This window comes from Calidris pugnax, unplaced genomic scaffold, assembly GCF_001431845.1.
Source record: "Calidris pugnax isolate Ruff unplaced genomic scaffold, ASM143184v1 scaffold153, whole genome shotgun sequence".
NCBI lineage: Eukaryota > Metazoa > Chordata > Aves > Charadriiformes > Scolopacidae > Calidris > Calidris pugnax.
This window is the reverse complement of record NW_015090999.1, coordinates 8539749-8559239: the sequence shown is the minus strand read 5'-3', so window position 1 is coordinate 8559239 and position 19491 is coordinate 8539749. Positions and strand designations below refer to the sequence as shown.

General features: G+C 38.3%; 1 long non-coding RNA gene across 1 annotated transcript in view; it reads left to right on the top strand.

Annotated features, from left to right (window-relative positions):
* The window catches only part of LOC106895861, a 139554-nt gene that overhangs the window by 108909 nt on the left and 11154 nt on the right, over positions 1–19491 (top strand). Inside the window, exon 3 of the long non-coding RNA XR_001413527.1 lies at positions 12758–12871. This is a non-coding gene — a long non-coding RNA (uncharacterized LOC106895861). The remainder of the gene's footprint in view (positions 1–12757; positions 12872–19491) is intronic.

The following is a 19491-nucleotide window of genomic DNA, read 5'->3' as shown; positions in this document are numbered from 1 at the left end:
CTATGGATTACTATGCATCCTTACCTGGGAGCTTTGCTCTCAAGCTTTTCTCACTTCATAAATTTCTGAAACATGTAGAAATTTAACATTTTTGACTGGGATCCTGAACACCTTTGTAAATGTGTTTTCTTCCTGCATTCATTTCACTTGCGACTGTTGTTTCACAAAAGGGAGCGCATCGTGCTTCGTAAGCACATTGGCCCCAAGCAACTTGTTAAAGAAAATACAGAAAGAAATAACAGAGGGTCGTTCATTACATTGCTGTCTGCATCTTCATATTTTCCTGCTCAGTATCTGTTCCTCCTTGTGTTCTGCAGGTTCCTGTCTCAGACACATCATTATGTTGTTAATTACAGTCCTGGGTGAAAAAAGATAGAAAATCCTTACAGTTAAGTTTGCCCTTTGGGTTCCTCACCCTATCACTTTTTCTGACAGTCACACCCATGTGTTTTTGGACTTGCTTGGCAGACCTTCCCCACTTGTCAAGGAAGGATACAGCGGTAAAAATCTGAGCAACCTAATAGGTGGGTCTGACTTCTAAGGACCTAAGTCATCTAAAGCATGTTTATAGTAAGCGAAGGTCATCTTTCCCTTAGAAAACAGGGTGAATGGTATATCCCAGTGTAGGTTTAGATACAGCTAACAAAGTTTTGTGTCTTTTTTACGGGTACACTGGGAAGGCTTTTCACCTGATCTTTTGTCAAATATTGAAAGGGAGGTATTGGAACTAATGGATTTCCTGCTGTAACCTGCTGTGGCAAATCTTTCTTTTTACGCTAGGGCAGGAAGGGCCTAAGGAGAACAGAATGATACCAAGTCTTGATTGAAAGTCTACACAAACAAGATTTCCAGACTTACTCTGCAAAATAAAGTAAGGATCAGTATATGTTTTACAGAAAAAAGGCAGTAATCCTTTCCTTTCAATATCTAAAGGGTGCCTATAGAAGAGCTGGGGAGGGACTCTTTGCCAGGAAGGGTAATGATAGGACAAGGGGAAATGGTTTTAAATTGGAAGAAAAAAGATTCAGATTAGATCTCAGGAAGAAATTTTTTACTATGAGGGTGGTGAGACACGGTTGCCCACGGTGGAACAGGTTGCCCAGGGAAGCTGTGGATGCCCCATCCCTGGAGGTGTTCAAGGCCAGGCTGGATGTGGCCTTGAGCAACCTGCTCTAGTGGGAGGTGTCCCTGCCCATGGCAGGGGGGTTGGAACTACATGATCTTTGAGGTCCCTTCCAACCCAAACCATTCTATGATTCTATGATCCTCAGTTAGCTAAATTTTTGAGTAGTAACTGAAACCTTAAAAAAATCTATAGATGGGTACATCTATATGTAGACTGAATGTAAATGTATAGGCTATATATTATATGTGGCCTGATTCATGTGATTAAAATGCTTATCACAGAGGAAAGACAAAATTTTTATCATACAGCTCACATTGATTTTTAAAACCACCTTTAAATATGATTTGGCATATAAATTGAACTGTACAGAACCACTGGGGGAAGTGCCTGGCATGCCACAGCTATCAAAGAAAGTCACTCACAACTGCTTGCGCAATGTCGCTATCACAGTTTTGTGACAATACCTGTTCAATATCTGCCTAACCATTTATAAGTGCAGTTACAACATCAACATGTGTGATCTTTCTAAATGAATGCCCAAATTTGACAAACAATTGCACAAATGCTTCCGTACATTGTCCTGAGCCCCTATCATGTTAGGAATTGGGATCAGGAATTTTTCATTGAAGTGAATATTCACTGCCCTAAGTTACACGGATTCATTTCAGTTTTGTATATACTGTCAAAATAAATGAATTTGCATTTTTAAAGGGTAAAATATTTATCATTCAAATTAATAAATCTTTCATTAAAAATAAATTCTAAATATTCTCTGGGTAGCATTTGAAACTATTATTAATGGATTCTGTTTCCAATTTGATTATTTTTTTGTAGTGTCTCTCCTATCCATTTTAAATTTTAAGTATAACTATGTTACCCCCACTATTGGAACCAAGCTATTATTAAGGGATTTAAGTTTTCTGGTGAATGAAGCAGCCCAACTGCTTTTCATGACAAAGTTGGTAATTAGAAGGCCAATTTAATGGTGAATCAGGCAGAAATATTCAAACCATGACAAATGACTTTAATAATACAGCTTGCAATGCTTGAACAGAAATAAATTTCACTTCTGAAACTCTCGCCTTTTTCTGCCTGCCTGGAAGATAAAACTGTCCAGGAGGTATTTTGTACCCTTTATTCGGTATAGCTTTTACTAGAACTTAAGCAGGCCAAATAGCTTGCAAATGCAAAAACATCATTCAAGTTCTTATGATTTTTTTTTCCTGAAGGTAGGCTGTGTTGAGAATTCTGTATAAGTCAAAGATTTATTTTTTTTACATCCTGTGTAACCACGGCAATAGTGTTTTATTGTTTTATCTCTGACTTGAAGCATTAGCAATAGTCTACATTGGCTTCAAAACTGAAAGCTAATTTCAGTGTTTGTCATAAGTTTGTTAAGATCACATGCATTCCACAGTTTGAAAAATTTCATTATTCTGTCCATGCTGGGGCTTCGTAATTGGATAGTAAGGATGTTCAAAGACTAATTTAGTGAATTGCACGATATTTTAAATGGAATTATGCAGGTTTATGGGGCCTCAGGGGATTGAGCTAGGAGCCTCTTGAGAAAATCTGTTTATCAGTAAATGATATTAGCAGCTTTCACCTAGCTTTTGTCTTCATTAAATTGCTGCTCTTCCAATTGAGGGTCACATCTGAGGACTGCTTTGATAATTTGTCATTATTGTCTTGTTTATTGGAGCATAAAGTTGATACAGCAAAGGTTGTACAGTTATGTACAACGTGCAAAGAAGTTTTTCCAACCAACCCTTCATCGTTACAAAACATGTCAGGACACAAGAAATTGTAACTTGCCCAGTATTCTAATATACATTAGATCAGCACACCCCTGCCTGTTAATTACCTACTATTTTCTAATTGAACATAATGTTTTATACTCCAGGTTATGTTGAAATGTGTTTTCTTTCTTTCTGTTATTCAGCTGCTGGTCTGAAATACTTATTTTTTAAAAATGAAGTAAAATTTTGATTTCTGTTAGTATGTCCCTTTCTCAAACATGTCCCTTTCTATCTGTCAATGTGACTAGAGTTTGTCCCAGTATATTGAAATAAATTTTCCATAAAATAGTGCATATAGCAGATTCAGTCTATATTTTAAAGTACCAAGGCTGCTTTTACATTATTGTTTACAGCAAAGAATTTCAGTAAAATGACATTTCAATGCTTGTATTTATAGGAAGTTTAGTTGTAAATATAGATAGGCTGTATCATCCAATTATTTTTTTCCTTTCATGTTTCCGCACTGTAAAAACTTTTTATTTCTCTAACATAAACTATAGGTGAGATGCACCAATACTATGAAGTCTATATAGATTGAGAGACTATTGACCAGCATTAGACATGCTTTCTTCAGGCCTCCTGTCTGTGAATTATGTACACTTTCAAACTTTATTTATGTGTAGAGATCATATACTTTTTATAACACATATGAATTAGGCTTATTTAAACCACTTGAAAAGATTTGGCAGTATTGCTGCATTTTTTATGTTTAAATTATCCTGCAGACTAACATAGTGAAAAAGCACTCTTCTTGTTATATATTATAGCAGTTTCTTCTGAAAACTATGAAGGCCTGAAACTTAGAATTTTTTTTTTTTTTTAATTAAAAAGAAAGTACATTCTGGATAAGCACTAATCAACAGCATTAGTTGATGACAACCATGTTATCTGGAACCTTCTCACAGAAAAGTTTTCCTTCCCAGGAAACTGTGCCTGGAAGGTGATTTCGATAACCAAATAGATGTTCTGGTTTTATGAGATTTCATTGTTTAGAGCAAGAGCTTTCAGCTCCAGTTCTGTGGTGTTGTGAAGAGGATTCAGGTGCCAAAAGAAACTCGGGGCCAAACCCCAGTTCCTGCTCACGATCAAAGTATCACGATCCTTCAGCCTGAAAGATTAAGTCAGATTGTTCTGGAGACACATGACAAAAAATCCTGTGAAGTTTTATACATTCCTAGGCAGAACATAACAAAATACCACTCCAGCCTGTAGGTCACACTTCGTTATCATACACAAATGCCTCATTCACCTTGGCCACAGGCCTTTAGCTCACACTTTCATCCTTTCTTTTTTCCTTTTCTTTCTCCATGCACTGTTCTCCTTTCCTGCAGGATAGCTGCTCTCTTCCTGGACACCCTAGCATTATTATATCCCTATTTACCTTCTCAAGTTACCTCAATGTGTTTCTCTAACTTAATTTATCTTACCTTTCAACTCTGTTATCTTTGCTGTATCACTTCCTATCTACTCTGGACATCACCCAAAACCCCAGCAAATTCAGTGGAGTCAATGTGCAACTTTTAACAGAGCCATAAAGGTGAAGATTGCTGCTAAAATCCTTGTGCCTGAACTGTATCAGTAGTCCAATGAAAATTTTCAGTTTTTCTATATGCTCTGTGAACAAATTTCTTTCTTAAACCTTTTCTGATCTTGGCTTCTTCTTTGATGTTTCCATGTCCTGTTCTCATGCTGCTGCAGAACCAGTCTAAGCAACAGAGGCAACTATTTGAACTTCAACTCTGTCTCAGATACAAGGTCTATCTTGCTATTTTGAGTGAGAAACCTATTAAGAGCTCAGGATGTAAATAGCAAAAACATCCTGCATGTGGGATCCTAGGGATGTAATCTGGTACTGATACCGTAAAAAAGCTTATGGAAAAATGCAATTGTTCCATTATTCTTTTATTTGGAGCAGAGTAAAACCAGTCCAGTGGTTCACACTCCCGAGTATTTTCAGAGAACTGTCTCTCTCCAGTGACTATATGATGAATTGCAATACATGGGCTTCACCAACTAGTAGTTGCAAACCATTTAGAAAGAGGTTAGCTGATCCAGATCCTGTCTATTGTTTCTGCAGCTTCTCATTTCCTCTGAAACCAGGAGAGCTGCTTCTCTATTTTTCTTGCTTGGTAAGGTATCAGCATTAAAAAGAGAGCAAACAAGATGGACCTCTGTATCCCAGTGATTGTTTATGTGTTATGCATCAAGAGTCATTGTATAGAAACATCTGCAGGCATGGTAGCCTAGGGAAATCTAATCCTTTCCTCCATTTTACTTTGATGTTTTTATTACTGATAACAGATTGATGCTGCCTCACATCTGAGTTGAGATTGATATCCATTTTAAATGTTTCTGAAACTTGCACATTTGGCTACAATGAGTAACACCTTCTGCAGGAGCTGAGAGCTGGCCAGGAGGTGAAGAGGTCACAGAACCTGTCTGCAATGAGTGCCCCAATCATCAAAGCTTGAAGCTTCCTCTACTTTGCTCTTATAAAAAACAAAACCAAAACAACACATCCATCCATTATTCCCTTAAGGGACTCAGGCAATGCAGGGTAAGGAGTGAGACAGTGGTCCCAGGTGCCCTGAACCACTTCTGGGTATAGCTGCCTAACTTCAGGAAAGGACAGGATTTGAAATATTTCTTTCTCTTTTGTGTTTTCCCTTGGCTATTTTAGGCATTGAAATCTTCCCCCCTTTTTCCTTTTAACTTACCAATATGCTGCTGTTGTGAGTCTTAAAGACTGAAAAGACTTCAGAGCACTATTTGGTTTTCTGAGTATTATGCAGGGAGCTGGTATACGAAAAGTAAGCGTGGCACCACTGAGCATCATGCCATTGAAATCCTTTTCTGGATCTGGTCCTCACTGAACACATGGCATGATGGTGATTCCTACAGATTTGGAAACTATGAGTCAAATCCTTGTTACTACGAGGGATATTGTCGTCTATGACCCTTTAAATGACACCTAAGGCATGTCTATATCACAACAAAAATTATGACAGAAGTTACTATAGGAGCTCCCCGAGCTGGCTTTGGGATAGCTGGTTCTTGTTCCAGGAGTCATATAGTTATGGCAGAAAGGACTCCAAATCCAGGCTAGACAAATTCCTAACATTCATGTTATCCTGAGCTCTATGCTGCTTCAGTCGTCACTGTAATTGCTCAGGTACTGATAAAAGTATAGGCACAAGGCTGGCATGTATACATTTGGTGGCAGTGCCATCATAACAAGGCTGGCTGCCAGGGACCCATCAATGTGGCAATAACATCGGCAGCTGAGACAGACCTAAAAGCTTTACTGGTGACGCAAACTTTTCCCTGGAGCTCAAATGGAATGAGTGTGAGGCTGAGATTATATCTACATAATGTTTTATTTCAATGAAACATAACAGATTTTGTGGAAACAAAACATACAAAGGATCGTATTGGCCTTCTGCCATCTGATACTGTCTTTGGAAATGAATTATTTTGATAGTAGTTGGTAAATGGGGAATGATAGTGGAAATAGTCCTCAATAGGTTACTCTTTATCCACAATTAATTCAAAAGCAGACAAAAGATCTAGTTAGACTAAATATCTGATTTTTACATGTCCACAAAAGAGCTAAAAGAAACTTCGCTGTGTCATGTGCTGTTTTGAATAAAAAGCTAGATCTCAGACAAACCTGAAATGAAGCCTGTCTACTTTGTCTGCAACTTTTATGAGAGGAAGCTCACGTAAGTCTGAAACTGCGTATGCCAGCATGTCTTGTAATGCTCAGTAATACATATCTGGGGCTTCAGCACAACTAATTTTGTTGTCTTATTACAAATAAGCTCAGCTATACATTATGAATCTTTTGCATGTGTGAAAAACATTTTGACATCTGGAATAAGTAAATTTACAAAACCGGAAAAAAACATTAGACTATCTGCTAATATTCTGAACACCTGAATGTAAGGGGACATAGTCATAGGTTAGAAAGGAGCATACAGCCCCAACTATTGCTTTGAGAGAAAATTTAAATATTAAATAATTTAAATATGAAAGCGAGATTATCATGGAGGCCAATGTGAAAATATAAACTTCTGTCTACCAGCTGCAGTGGGGGCAGCTCAACCACTGTGAATACAAGGACACACTCATTCTCCATGTTAATCTGCTCTGTGTTTATATATGTATTTTTCAATTCTCAGGGGACATCAAAATGGTAATGATTTCCTATTTTTTTGTAAACAAATGGAAATACAGCCTTTCATGACAGCTGTTACTTCAAAAATGATCTAAAATATTGATGCAAATTACAGCTTTTAAAATCTTTTGACTGAAGGTGTTTTCCCTTTTTGAGAAAGACTCTGACAATTAAAAATAGAAAACCAAAAAAGCATCAGAACCTTGCCTGTTATTGTTTAGTCCATAACAAAGACAGCTGTATATACCCTTTTTGTGAGTCTCTTTTATCCGAGCAACCTTGCTTAGTAAAATTGGACAATTTATCACCCCAGTGCCTGCAGCAGTATGCACTACATGCAAGTGATTAGTTTGCCACTTCAGCTACCAGCTTTGATACACCTCTGAGAAACTTGTAGTCTGAATAAAAAGGTCAGTGTGGAGCTTAAACTAACTCCTGGGGACCAGATGGCCCCAGAGACTAATAGTAGCCTACAGTGCCTTCTGCCCATCTTGGCAGTAGCTGAGACCTAGTTAACATCTGAAGATTGTTCCTTACAACAACCCAGAAGAGGACTCTGGTGCCCTTTAACACAGAAGGTAGAAGATATGATATTAGGCGTGTAAGTAAGTGAGATGTCCAGATGCCCCCCATGGTCAACAGAGACACACAGGGTGATTCTGCCATGACCTCCTGTGGTTGCCTGTCTTTCCCACCTCCAACTGTGTGGACTAATGAGAGGAGCTGTATCTCTCAATTAGACATTTACATTGGAAAGAATTAATATGAGATTCTGGTTGTGATTTCTGCACTTAATCTCACAAAACCCAGGAATTTTCTGGATCTGAAAACCATAGTCTCCTTTGATTCTTGTAGCAGGCCTCTCCTGAGGCCCACCACTCAGGGTAGCTGGGCAGACTTGCACTTCCAACACTTGTTTCGTGAATACATAAGCAAATTATTTCAATCTCCAAGGCTTTCACAACCACCAAATTCAATTACACAATGCAAAACAGTGTATAAATAACAACAATAATTTTTAGGTTGCACCCAGCCTTATCCGAGCTGAATAAATTCTTCTCAAGTCTTTGTACGTTTAGAAGCATAAGAAAAAGTTCTAAGAAGGCTTTGCTCTATGAGAATATGAAAAAAATAACTGGAATAATAATTCTGGCTGCCTTTGAGAGGTAACAGTGGAAGGTCTCCTTGAATCTGATAGCACCAGTAGTTACACTGTACACAGCTGGAAAGAAAACAAAAATAAAGAAAATAAAAGAAATTTGATCTCTAGATTCTGAGTAACTGGAAATGAAAACCAGTACTAGTGTAATTTGACCAGTGAGTCAATAGTGGAGAAGGGGAACCTTACTTTATCTGAAGCTGCAATAGGCTTAGAGTTAATAATCATTTAATCTCATTTAAAAAAAAACACAAAACAGCAAAGAGAAAATTTTTGGCTGTAACTTGTCATAAATACTTCACTCTAGATCTGTCCCAAACTAGAGATTTCTGAAAAGTTGTTATAAATAGAAGAGCCAGTAGCAGAGTGTATGAGCAGAAAGTAACTTCAGACTTGTGAACGCATGGGTGATTCAGGCAGCTGGGGACCAAGATCTGATTTCCACCCAAATTTTAGGTTTAGCAAATCAAAATTAATAACACAATTGCTTAAACCACAGAGAAACCTAGGTACGTAATATATGTAAAGCAGTTATTTCTCTGAAGGCTATTCCTTGATTTTATAGAAGGATCTATCAATTTTTATGCATTCTATAGATAAAGGGAGAAAGGGAGTTGTGTTAGAAAGCTTGTGATGAAAGATCCCGAGTGCTAGTCCAACACCTTTTACCCAAGCCCCTGCTTCACTGGCACTTTAGGGAACTTGGGCATGGACCGTCAGACGGTTCTGCTGGGCTCCTTACATTTAGGAGCTGCTCAGGTGTCTGCTTGCAGCGGCCACATCCTGCACCAGCTCCCTGACTGTTCATCACTGGGTACTTTGAGCACCACAGCACCTTTTTTACAGATGCAGTTTCAGTGAGGGGGTTTCTTAGCTGCTCATTGCAAGCTGCTTCGGAGCTTAGGTTTCTATTTGTAAGGGCACTCCCTTCTGTTTTGGTATGTGTGTATATACTGCGTTAATTAATTTAATTTCTTCTTTAACCACTGTCTGAATAAGTTTTGAATAGTCAGCTGATATCGCAGGTTTTAACTTAACCAGAATATTATGATACACTGAAAGCTGTATTTTTTCAATTTTTTCTTTTTTTCACCCTAAACAATAAATCTTACAACAAATTTCCTCAGATTCCAAGGTTTCACAGGGAGGCATTGTATATAGAATACTTGACTCATTGCAGATCTTTAACGTTTCCATACTTAATTTCATTACGGTAGGAAATTTCTTTTGAATTCTGCTCTTTAGAAAAAGGAAGTTTTAGCCCCTCGAAGACCCAATAAATTACTGAAACAGGGCAATTTATGATCTTCCATGCATCTCTGCAAAGAAAATTCTCCCTGCAGGTAGACTCAGTCTGTCTAAGATTCAAAGATATTAGAGGCAATTTTATGAAAGGGATCATTAATTATAAGACATGAAATTTTAATAGGAGGCTTCTTTTTCCTGATATCTTGCATGAGCCAAGATCAAAGTAACTCCCATATGTTGACCTAGTAAGCATGTTAACTGAGAGGATCAGCTTCTCTGGATACTCGTCCGTCCTTTTTAACCTCAGAAAAATCACACAAGTGATGTATTTTGTGAGAGTGTTCGTTTCAGTGTGGCCATACAAGGTGGCTAAACGTTGCTTCTTGTTCACGAGAAGACAGGACTGGGTTCCGCCCGTGACAGTTAACCATATCATTACAGTCAGAACAAGGGTTCCTGATGCCTTATCAAAGATTACCAAGACTTGCATTTGCACTTTCAGCTTTCCTGCTGCTTGACAAGATGCCTAGTTGTACCTAGTCTTTTATAACAGGGTTAAAGGAACTGTTTTCCTTCCATATAACACAAGCCACAAATCATTAATTAACCCCATTGTGATAATCCAGATTTGGCTACTTTCTCTGCATGGTTGAGCTCAAATGCACACTTTTCTTCCATTAAAGTTGAGACCAGAAGGGATTCATATCACTCTGTATCAGTGATCTTTCCTCTCCATTATGACTACTCCCTCCATCTTTATGTCCTCTGAAAACTTTATTAGTGATGATTTTATATTTTATCCTACGTCATTGATAAAAATGTTAAATAGAACTAAACACACTGGAACTCAGATAGAAAATGTACCCAGTCAGCAATGATTAGTCACTCACAATTACATCTGGAGAGCTATCAATTAACCTGTTTTTGATCTATGTAATTAGTGCTATATAATGTATTGTTCTAATTTCATAATCAAAATGTCACATGTCACCAAGTCAAATGCCTCACAGGAGTTTAGTGTATTATATTCACACAATTACTTTTAGTAACTAAACTTCTAATCACATTACAGTATCGAGACCAAATTTCCAACAGCCCATATTGATTTGCCTTAATTATATTATTGTGCTTTAATTCTTTGTTAATGAAGTTCCATATAATCTGTTATTTTGTACAGGACAATAAATCCATTCTTATCTCAGCCATTTACTTTAGATTTTACTTTTGAGCTTCAAAGTTGTTTAAGATCTATTGAAAAAACAGTACCTGTGGTCCAGTGAGCTCCTCTTTTAGAAACATACTAAATTTCTTGCATGCAAGTCACCTATTGATTTACTGTTGATAATACTGGTATCTGTGTTTTAACTGAATTGCTTTTAGACTGGAAAGTGTTTCATCATCCTCTAAAGAGACAATATCATGTGTTTTTTTCTCATCTATAAAAATACTTGGTTATTGAATGTTTCTGCCTTTTCTGTGTTACTACTCACATTGTATAGTACCATGCAACTACTTTTGTTAGGATTTGTTGATTCAGCTCAAAAATGTCTTTCTATAATCTTTAATTCTACTTGTCACAGATTTCCGTTGTGCCCTTCTGCTTCCCTTATCAATTTCCTTCTGTTCCTAGTTCTTGGTGTATATTCAGTTTATATCAATTTCCTTATAGTTGTGTTATACATATATATAATCTGTACTTTGAAGTGCATATATCTCACAAGTACTTAATCATTTGATACTAGTAAACAAACACAAGATTATGGAGAAACAGTAGTTTATCCATATTTAAAGTTGTAATTCATTTCCAGTGTGTGGGTCTGATTTTGGTCTTCGTCTTCATATGTAAATTAAATATGTATATATCATATATATATCTGCTTCATAGTGTGTTATGATTTAACCCCAGCCAACAACTAGTAATCCACCGCCTCTCACTCAGCCCACTTCCCCCTCCCCTTGAAGGGTAGAGAGAAGAGGGAGAAAGGGAGGAGAAAGGGAAAAAACCAAAAAAAACCCCACATAGGTTGAAGTAAAGTTTAATAGAACTGTCTATTTTAATAATGGAAAAATAAGGCAACAACAATAATAATAATAATAATGGTAAAAGAATATACAAGATACAAATCACTCTTACTGCCCAGTTAATTGGTTGCCCAGTCTGACCTGAGCAGAAATCATGGATTCCCCTCCTTCCCTGGCCAATCCCCATTTATATACCCAGCATGATGTCCCTGGTACAGAATATTCCATTGGCCATTCTATTCTGCCTATGCTCCTTCTCAGCTTCTGTGGGAAGCTGAAAAAAGTCTTTGACTAATAAAAACGTCACTTAAACTTCACTACTAAAACAATATGCATTATTGACATTCCTTTCATACTAAATTTGAAATACAGCAACCACTAGAAAGAAAATTAACTCTATCGCAGCTGAAACCGGGACATAATGTCATATGAGGTCTGTATCTGAGGTAGAATTTACCACAAGATCTGAAGGAAATTAATGAAATGTTTAATAAATAATGAGATCTTAAATGTGTATGATTTCATCATAATAATAAAAGGTGAAGATTTGGTTTTGCTGAGCAGAAAAAAAGTGGGAAAAAGAGAGAACATATTTTGTACGATGCATATGTACAAGATCGATGCACAACACTGATGTTCCTCTGAGGAAATTTGTTTATTATCTACCTCTGGAAGGGATTTATTTCTTCAACAGTGTTGATCCCCCAAATAAAAACATCTAATAATAATATCAAGCAAAAACCAGAAATCATAGACAAGAAATTACTTATGTCAGAACTGCCCCAGTTTGCCCAGCCTGATAACTACCTCTTGCTTAGTCTAACTGGGATAAAAGGAATAGGTACTACATCTCCTGGGAAGACCATAATCTGGGAGGATGAAATAACCCACTGTACTTCCAAAGGGAGTGTTTAGGCAACAGCATCATATTCTCATTATTGCTTTCTTTCTCCTTCCCCTTTATTCCTTTTCTGCAAAACACTGAAAACTTTTCTGAAGAGCAGGACAATTTCAACAGTGCAACTGAAGAAGACCTGCGCTCTCTCTTGCCTGTGTCCCCCACGCACACAGGTTGTGAAGCTGCGCACTGCAAAGCCAAGCACAGGTTAAACTGAGATCTCCCAATTTCTGAACTAGTACTGTAGGAGTTACTTTATTATCTGAAAGGGAGAAATGTGCATTTTATGGTTGTGACTGAAGATTTCATGGTTGCCACTGTGTTTTAGATGGGATCCAGCATCCAACATGTCAAGCCCAGCAAGGGACTTAAGTAGAGGAAACTCAACTGGAGAAGTCTCAATGGCTCAGCCATGCCCAGGCAACAGACTGCAGTCCCCCAGGTAAATTTTATGGCCAAGCCACAAGGTTCATGTCTCAGACACTTCTGTGGTTTCTGCAGGATTTTTTGGGTCACCCTCCACTTCTGGGACCAGGCACCCAAGAATTTTGCTGAATTTGTCTTTTGGTGTCAACAATAGTGTATCCCCAGTTGCATTCAGCACTGGCTCTGACAGAAAAGCTGCCAGCATTTGCTCAGCAGGCAGTTTTGCTGAGCTTGCTGTAACTGGGTCCTCCAGAGTATTGTACAGCTTTTTCCAAACGTAATAATTAAGATTCTTTGGACCAGTAGGACAAGCTGATTGCCATTAGCAGTGCCTTTTTCTCTCTGTTGCCACATATGCACTGATGTTTGTTTTTGTTATTGTAAAAGTAAAGTATGACTGCATTTTCCTCCTCTTCTTTTGATCCTAATGCTCAGCTTGCCCCTGAACTTTTGATATCCCCCTCTGTTTCATAGTGTTTGATCTAGCTATCTAGAAACAGGGAACACACAGGATCACAGCATCCAGAGGTCCATGTTAAGAAATTAATTTGGAAAGCAAAGACTTCTTCCTTCCCTCAGTTTTATCACTTCATCAGAAATTCAAGTGATTTCATGTGAAGGATGTGATTCAAGCCACAGCACATCCTAGTTTCCAGGACTCCCTATGGTCCCTTTCCGTGAGCTGTGTTCTGGTCCAGTCTTGAGTTAAATTTCCATGTGAAGGTGCAGATGAGGCTGTTGTAGTTCCTTCAGCTCTGTTTTGATATACAGCAGTGCTACATAGCCAGGTATATACCAAGGATCCTTGGGAATTGAGTCTTCCAATCCTTACCTTAGGTGCAACTTCACCTGAGCTTTGGATCCCCTATATTTTCATGAGATCTTCATTTATAGTCAAATCGCATAGGAACTAGAATAAAAGATTAGTCTGTAATCTTCTCATATAACTGACCGCACGCATGGTGTACAATTCATCACCACAGCAGCATTCTCCTGTTGTTTGGAGAATGCTTAAAGGACTTTTGTTTCTAAATGACTTAATATGATATTGATCTCTGATTTTTCATACAGCTCACTAGACTGATTGGTGTTTCTCTTTGTCAGTGTTATTAGCAACAACAAGGGAATCTATTACCTGCTGGCTACTGTCAGTCATCAGGCAGAGAAAATAAGTTATTCATACTTCTTGTTAAGCATGGCAGGCGTTAACAATATTTAGCAGAAGTGTTCTTTTTTTTGTAGTTTTGTTTCTGTTCTCTATTTACGAGAAAGCCCCACCCTTTTTATTACTGCATCTTCCCCATGACTTTTTTTACAGGAGATGAGTTCTTTATAATTAGAAGAATTTGTGTCAAATTAAATGAGAAACTGCCATGAATTTCCTGTTTTAATGAAACACTGAAATCAACACTTCACTAAGCAAAAGAGGAACAGGGAAACAGATCATTTTGTTAGCTGAGCAGAAAGGTATTTTTTAGTAAGTATTAGGGAAAGCACAACTGAAGATTTCTCTAGATATCATTGCCGAGAGCTCAATAAAGAGATTTTCTTCATATACCAAAATTAAAAAATGGATGGATTTAATAACATGTTAATAAGTACAAGATTAACATTATATAAACCTTAAATGATGACCTAGCCAGTTACCTCATTTCCAAAGATATGGTTGTCACTGCATTGATACTTTTCTCATACGAATATGTCTCAAAGAGCAGCAAAATTAACATTGAAGAGTTTTTGTCCCATGGGCATTGAATATAAGGATGATTCCTCCAACACAGTGATGAACTGAGCAAAGGTTTAAATACGACATAAAAATCAGGGCCTTTCTTCTGACTTTGACTGGTGTGTGGGCAGAAAGAGGAGACAAGGGCACTAGGACATGGCTCACAGGGAACTCACATAACCTAACAGGCTGCAGATGTCTACACTGAAGCTTATTGTCTGACCTCCCCTTTCTGTTCCTGGAAAGGAAGAGGTACTTCCAAGGAGAGAATGATTCATGTCACTACAAGATAGGCTATGAAAATAGGTGAGAGAAATCATATCTCAAATGAGTCTGTTTCTATCCAAGAGCCCACCATGACTAAGGTGAATACAGATGTTTCTGTGGCAGACATATAGCGTTAGTAGACCTTCATGCCCCTCTTGTTTAGAGGAGGTGATGCTGGTGATTTCTTAAGGAAACCAGGTGTGTGTGCATGTGTGTTCCTTTGACTGTGTATCTCTGACTTGCTGGTAATTTCTGAGTCCATTGACCAATTACTATGATTCTGTGTTGCTAGTTTCAATATCATTTGGCAAAGAACAATGTTCTTGGATTCTCAAGTAGCTGAAAATTGTTATCATTCTTTATTTTGAGATTATCTCAGACACACACACGCCCCAACTACTGCTATAAAAGTAAAGATTTCCTGACTGGAACTCCTGCAAATGATTCTAAGAGTTTGCTTAGTAGAAAAGCTCATCCACAGTTCTTCTAATTCTGATTTGAGATACTTCTCAGACTTTTTTGAAGATATCCACTCTTCTGCTTTACCTTCAGCACATAGGCCATCTTATGCTTCTACAGTTCATAGGACAGAAGTCACCCCTCAAAATTTCAGTGGTGTCTATTTTACTCAAGATTTTTTTTTTATTTCCTGCCTGTTGGTTCCCTTTACTGTTGATATTTTATGTAGATGAGTAGTAGCATTGACCGGAAAAAAATGAATTGTGAAGTAGAGAGAAAAATGAGGAGACATACAAATATTTTTAAACTATATAAGTGATGTTGGAAGAGGTCAGGATTAATGGGCTTAAATTAATGAGATTCCAGTTAGACCTCTGGGAAACATTTATAGGGGTAAAGTGGTAAATTAAGTTGCCTAGGGAGACCGTAAGAGCTCCATCAGTGGAGGTTTTCAAACACAGGTTGAACAAACCTCTGCCAGGATTGGTGTACTTTTAACTGATCCTGCCTGGAGGAGTCTATTAAATTTGCGTGAAATATGGTTGCTGCTCGCAGAAGTTATACTAACACCACAAGAGTGTCATGATGCAAAAGACACACAGCAGAAGGCAATAGAGACCTATCAGGAGGTGACACTACTGCACTGCTGAAGCTGTGCCTTGCTTTCTCCTTCTTGACTTCCACCTGATTCATCTCTTTCCCCAGTAAAACATGAGAGTGTTGTGCAGCCCCAGAGAGGGCAGGGGCAGAGAGGAGGGATGTGCCCTGAAGAGGATGAGATTTTTTGGTGTGCTACAGATACACTTCCTTGACCATTTCTTTCTTCCCCACTATTCACTCTAGCCATATCTTAATCATGAGGCACAGGAACTACCCATTTCTCCTATCTGGATGCATGCTCCAGCCAAGTCCCTACTCAGTGCCAAGATAAGAGACTTTTCCTTCTCTGCCACAGAAAACCTGATCCTAAGATTGCTTAGAAAGACTGAGCTTCCCAACAAGTTCCTCCCTCTGGACATCAGTGGCGCCAGGACCATGGTACCCTTCAGCAGGACTCTTTATACTTGTTCTCTCCTCCTTCCCATCTGATTTGCATTTTTCAGGTCTTTATCCTGATTTGTTTTTTTCTCTGAGAGCAGCCCTGCAGACAAGGTCTTGGGGGTACTGGTGGATGAAAAGCTGGACATGAGTTGGCAATGTGCTTGCAGCCTTGAAAGCCAGTTGTATCTTGAGCTGTGTAAAAAGCAGCAGGTCTAGGGAGGTGATTCTGCCCCTCTGCTCTCCTCCCGTGAGACTTCACCTGGAGTATTGTGTCCAGCTCTGGGGTTTTCAGTACAAGAAAGACATGGACTGGTTGGACCAGGTCTAGAAGAGGACTGCAAAAGTGATCAGAGGGATGGAGCACTTCACCTATAAGGAAAGGTTGAGAGAGTTGGAGTTGTTGCACCTGGAGAAGAGAAGGCCCCGGCAAGACCTCACTGTGACCTTTCAATATTTAAAGAGGGCTTATAAGAGAGATGGGGACAAAATTTTTATCAATAGGAAAAGAAGTAATGGTTTTAAACTAAAAGGGGGAGATTCAGACTAGATATAAAGAAGATATTTTTTATTATTATGAGGGTGGTGAAACAACCTTGACCATTTCTTTCTTCCCCACTATTCACTCTAGCCATATCTTAATCATGAGGCACAGGAACTACCCATTTCTCCTATCTGGATGCATGCTCCAGCCAAGTCCCTACTCAGTGCCAAGATAAGAGACTTTTCCTTCTCTGCCACAGAAAACCTGATCCTAAGATTGCTTAGAAAGACTGAGCTTCCCAACAAGTTCCTCCCTCTGGACATCAGTGGCGCCAGGACCATGGTACCCTTCAGCAGGACTCTTTATACTTGTTCTCTCCTCCTTCCCATCTGATTTGCATTTTTCAGGTCTTTATCCTGATTTGTTTTTTTCTCTGAGAGCAGCCCTGCAGACAAGGTCTTGGGGGTACTGGTGGATGAAAAGCTGGACATGAGTTGGCAATGTGCTTGCAGCCTTGAAAGCCAGTTGTATCTTGAGCTGTGTAAAAAGCAGCAGGTCTAGGGAGGTGATTCTGCCCCTCTGCTCTCCTCCCGTGAGACTTCACCTGGAGTATTGTGTCCAGCTCTGGGGTTTTCAGTACAAGAAAGACATGGACTGGTTGGACCAGGTCTAGAAGAGGACTGCAAAAGTGATCAGAGGGATGGAGCACTTCACCTATAAGGAAAGGTTGAGAGAGTTGGAGTTGTTGCACCTGGAGAAGAGAAGGCCCCGGCAAGACCTCACTGTGACCTTTCAATATTTAAAGAGGGCTTATAAGAGAGATGGGGACAAAATTTTTATCAATAGGAAAAGAAGTAATGGTTTTAAACTAAAAGGGGGAGATTCAGACTAGATATAAAGAAGATATTTTTTATTATTATGAGGGTGGTGAAACAAAGGAACAGGTTGCTCAGAGAGGTGGTAGGTGCCCCACCCCTAGAAATATTCAAGGTCAGGTTGGACGAGGCTCTGAGCAACCTGATCTAGTTGAACATGTCACTGCTAATTGCAGGGGAAGTTGGACTAGATGAGCTTTAAAGGTCTTTTCCAAGCCAAACTATTCTATGATTCTCCCTCTCCTTTCTCTTCTGCTCAGTTACCTCATCATTTGTCAGTTATCATTTTTCTTGCCATATTTTCCCTCTCTTTGAATATCTCCTTTTATCCAAAGCCAGTTTGTTTTTTAATTATGTTCTCTTTTAAAACTAAATCCCCTAATTCCAAATTAAATTAGTTAAGGATAATTGAATTTAAGTAATGTCTATATAAATATAAAGAACTGAGGATGTTTACTGTTATTTACTACAGTATTTAGGGAAAAAAAATAAAGTGCCTTTGGTTGAATTAGATGATTTTTTGATTGCCTGAATCCTCTTTCTGCTGCAGTGGTGTCTACCACACCACTCTGCAAGAAAAATTAGCAGATTTTGTGTTTGTTTTTGTCACTCTTAAACAGAGTTCAGATCAAGTTATGATATCGTTCTACGTTTTTCCTGGGAAAAGGTTGTCTCTCAGACTCTAAGCAACATACTTAGGTCAGCATTTACCAGCTCTTATATTTTATAATCAGGACATGCATACCTCAGCCCAAATCTTACTTCTGTAAATACACTATTTGCTAGAAAATATCCTACTCCATTGCTCTGTAAATTATTTCACAAAGTTTGGAAGTAGTGAAACACAGGTATACACATAGGTACACGTGCATTTGTATAAATTTTGTTTAATAAATGCATATGTATCTCGAGGACTAATTAGGAGAGACAGAACAAAAAATAAAGGTGAACATATATTAAGAGAAAACACAGCAAGGTGGTCAGCTATCACTGGAACTGTAAAATTTAGAGAAGGGGTAAATTAAATAGTGTGGAACCTGGGGATACTTATTAAGCCATCAGCAGGGAGCAAGATGATGATGTCACACCTAGCAAAGGGAGGAAGACTCATGTAAAGTTGGATGAGATCCAGTTTGTGCTGTAGATTTATGCAGTTAATTTTGTCCCTTGACTGCATTCAGATGAGCATTTCTCCTCGACATACACCAAGAAAATTGCTGCATTATAGCTGTGTTAATGGTAATCAGCATGCTAATGAGCACCAGAAGGTCGTTAAAGAAAAGAGAGGTTCAAAGATGTATAACCTAGAGGAGAAGATGAAGTAAATCTTTAGGGAATGCAAGTGTCTTGTTTGTAGGTCATAGATTATTTGTTTTGGTCATTGTAGAGCACAGGGAGTTTAATTTAAGGACAGAAAAAGATTAAGCTTTTTGAATTTTAGGAGCAGCATAACTTAATTAAATATATGCCTATGAAGTAGACAGCAAACAGCACTGGATTGTTTTTATTCGGTTCTAATGCATTCCTTGATAGAGGTTATACAAGTGTAGTTTATGTCTTTCATGACATGAATCTAACACTTATTCATGCTTAATATAAAATCAGAATAAAACTACACTTACAGCATTTTGTATTTTTCTAATGACACAGCGTAAAAGAGGAAACGTTTTGCAGAAAGAAAATCAGAGCAAGCATGTCAAAATATAAAGTGAACATTAAAAGGGAGCAAAGTGAGAGGGAAATGAAAATCTATCAATGTGCAAGAGATGCCAGTGAGATAAAAGAAA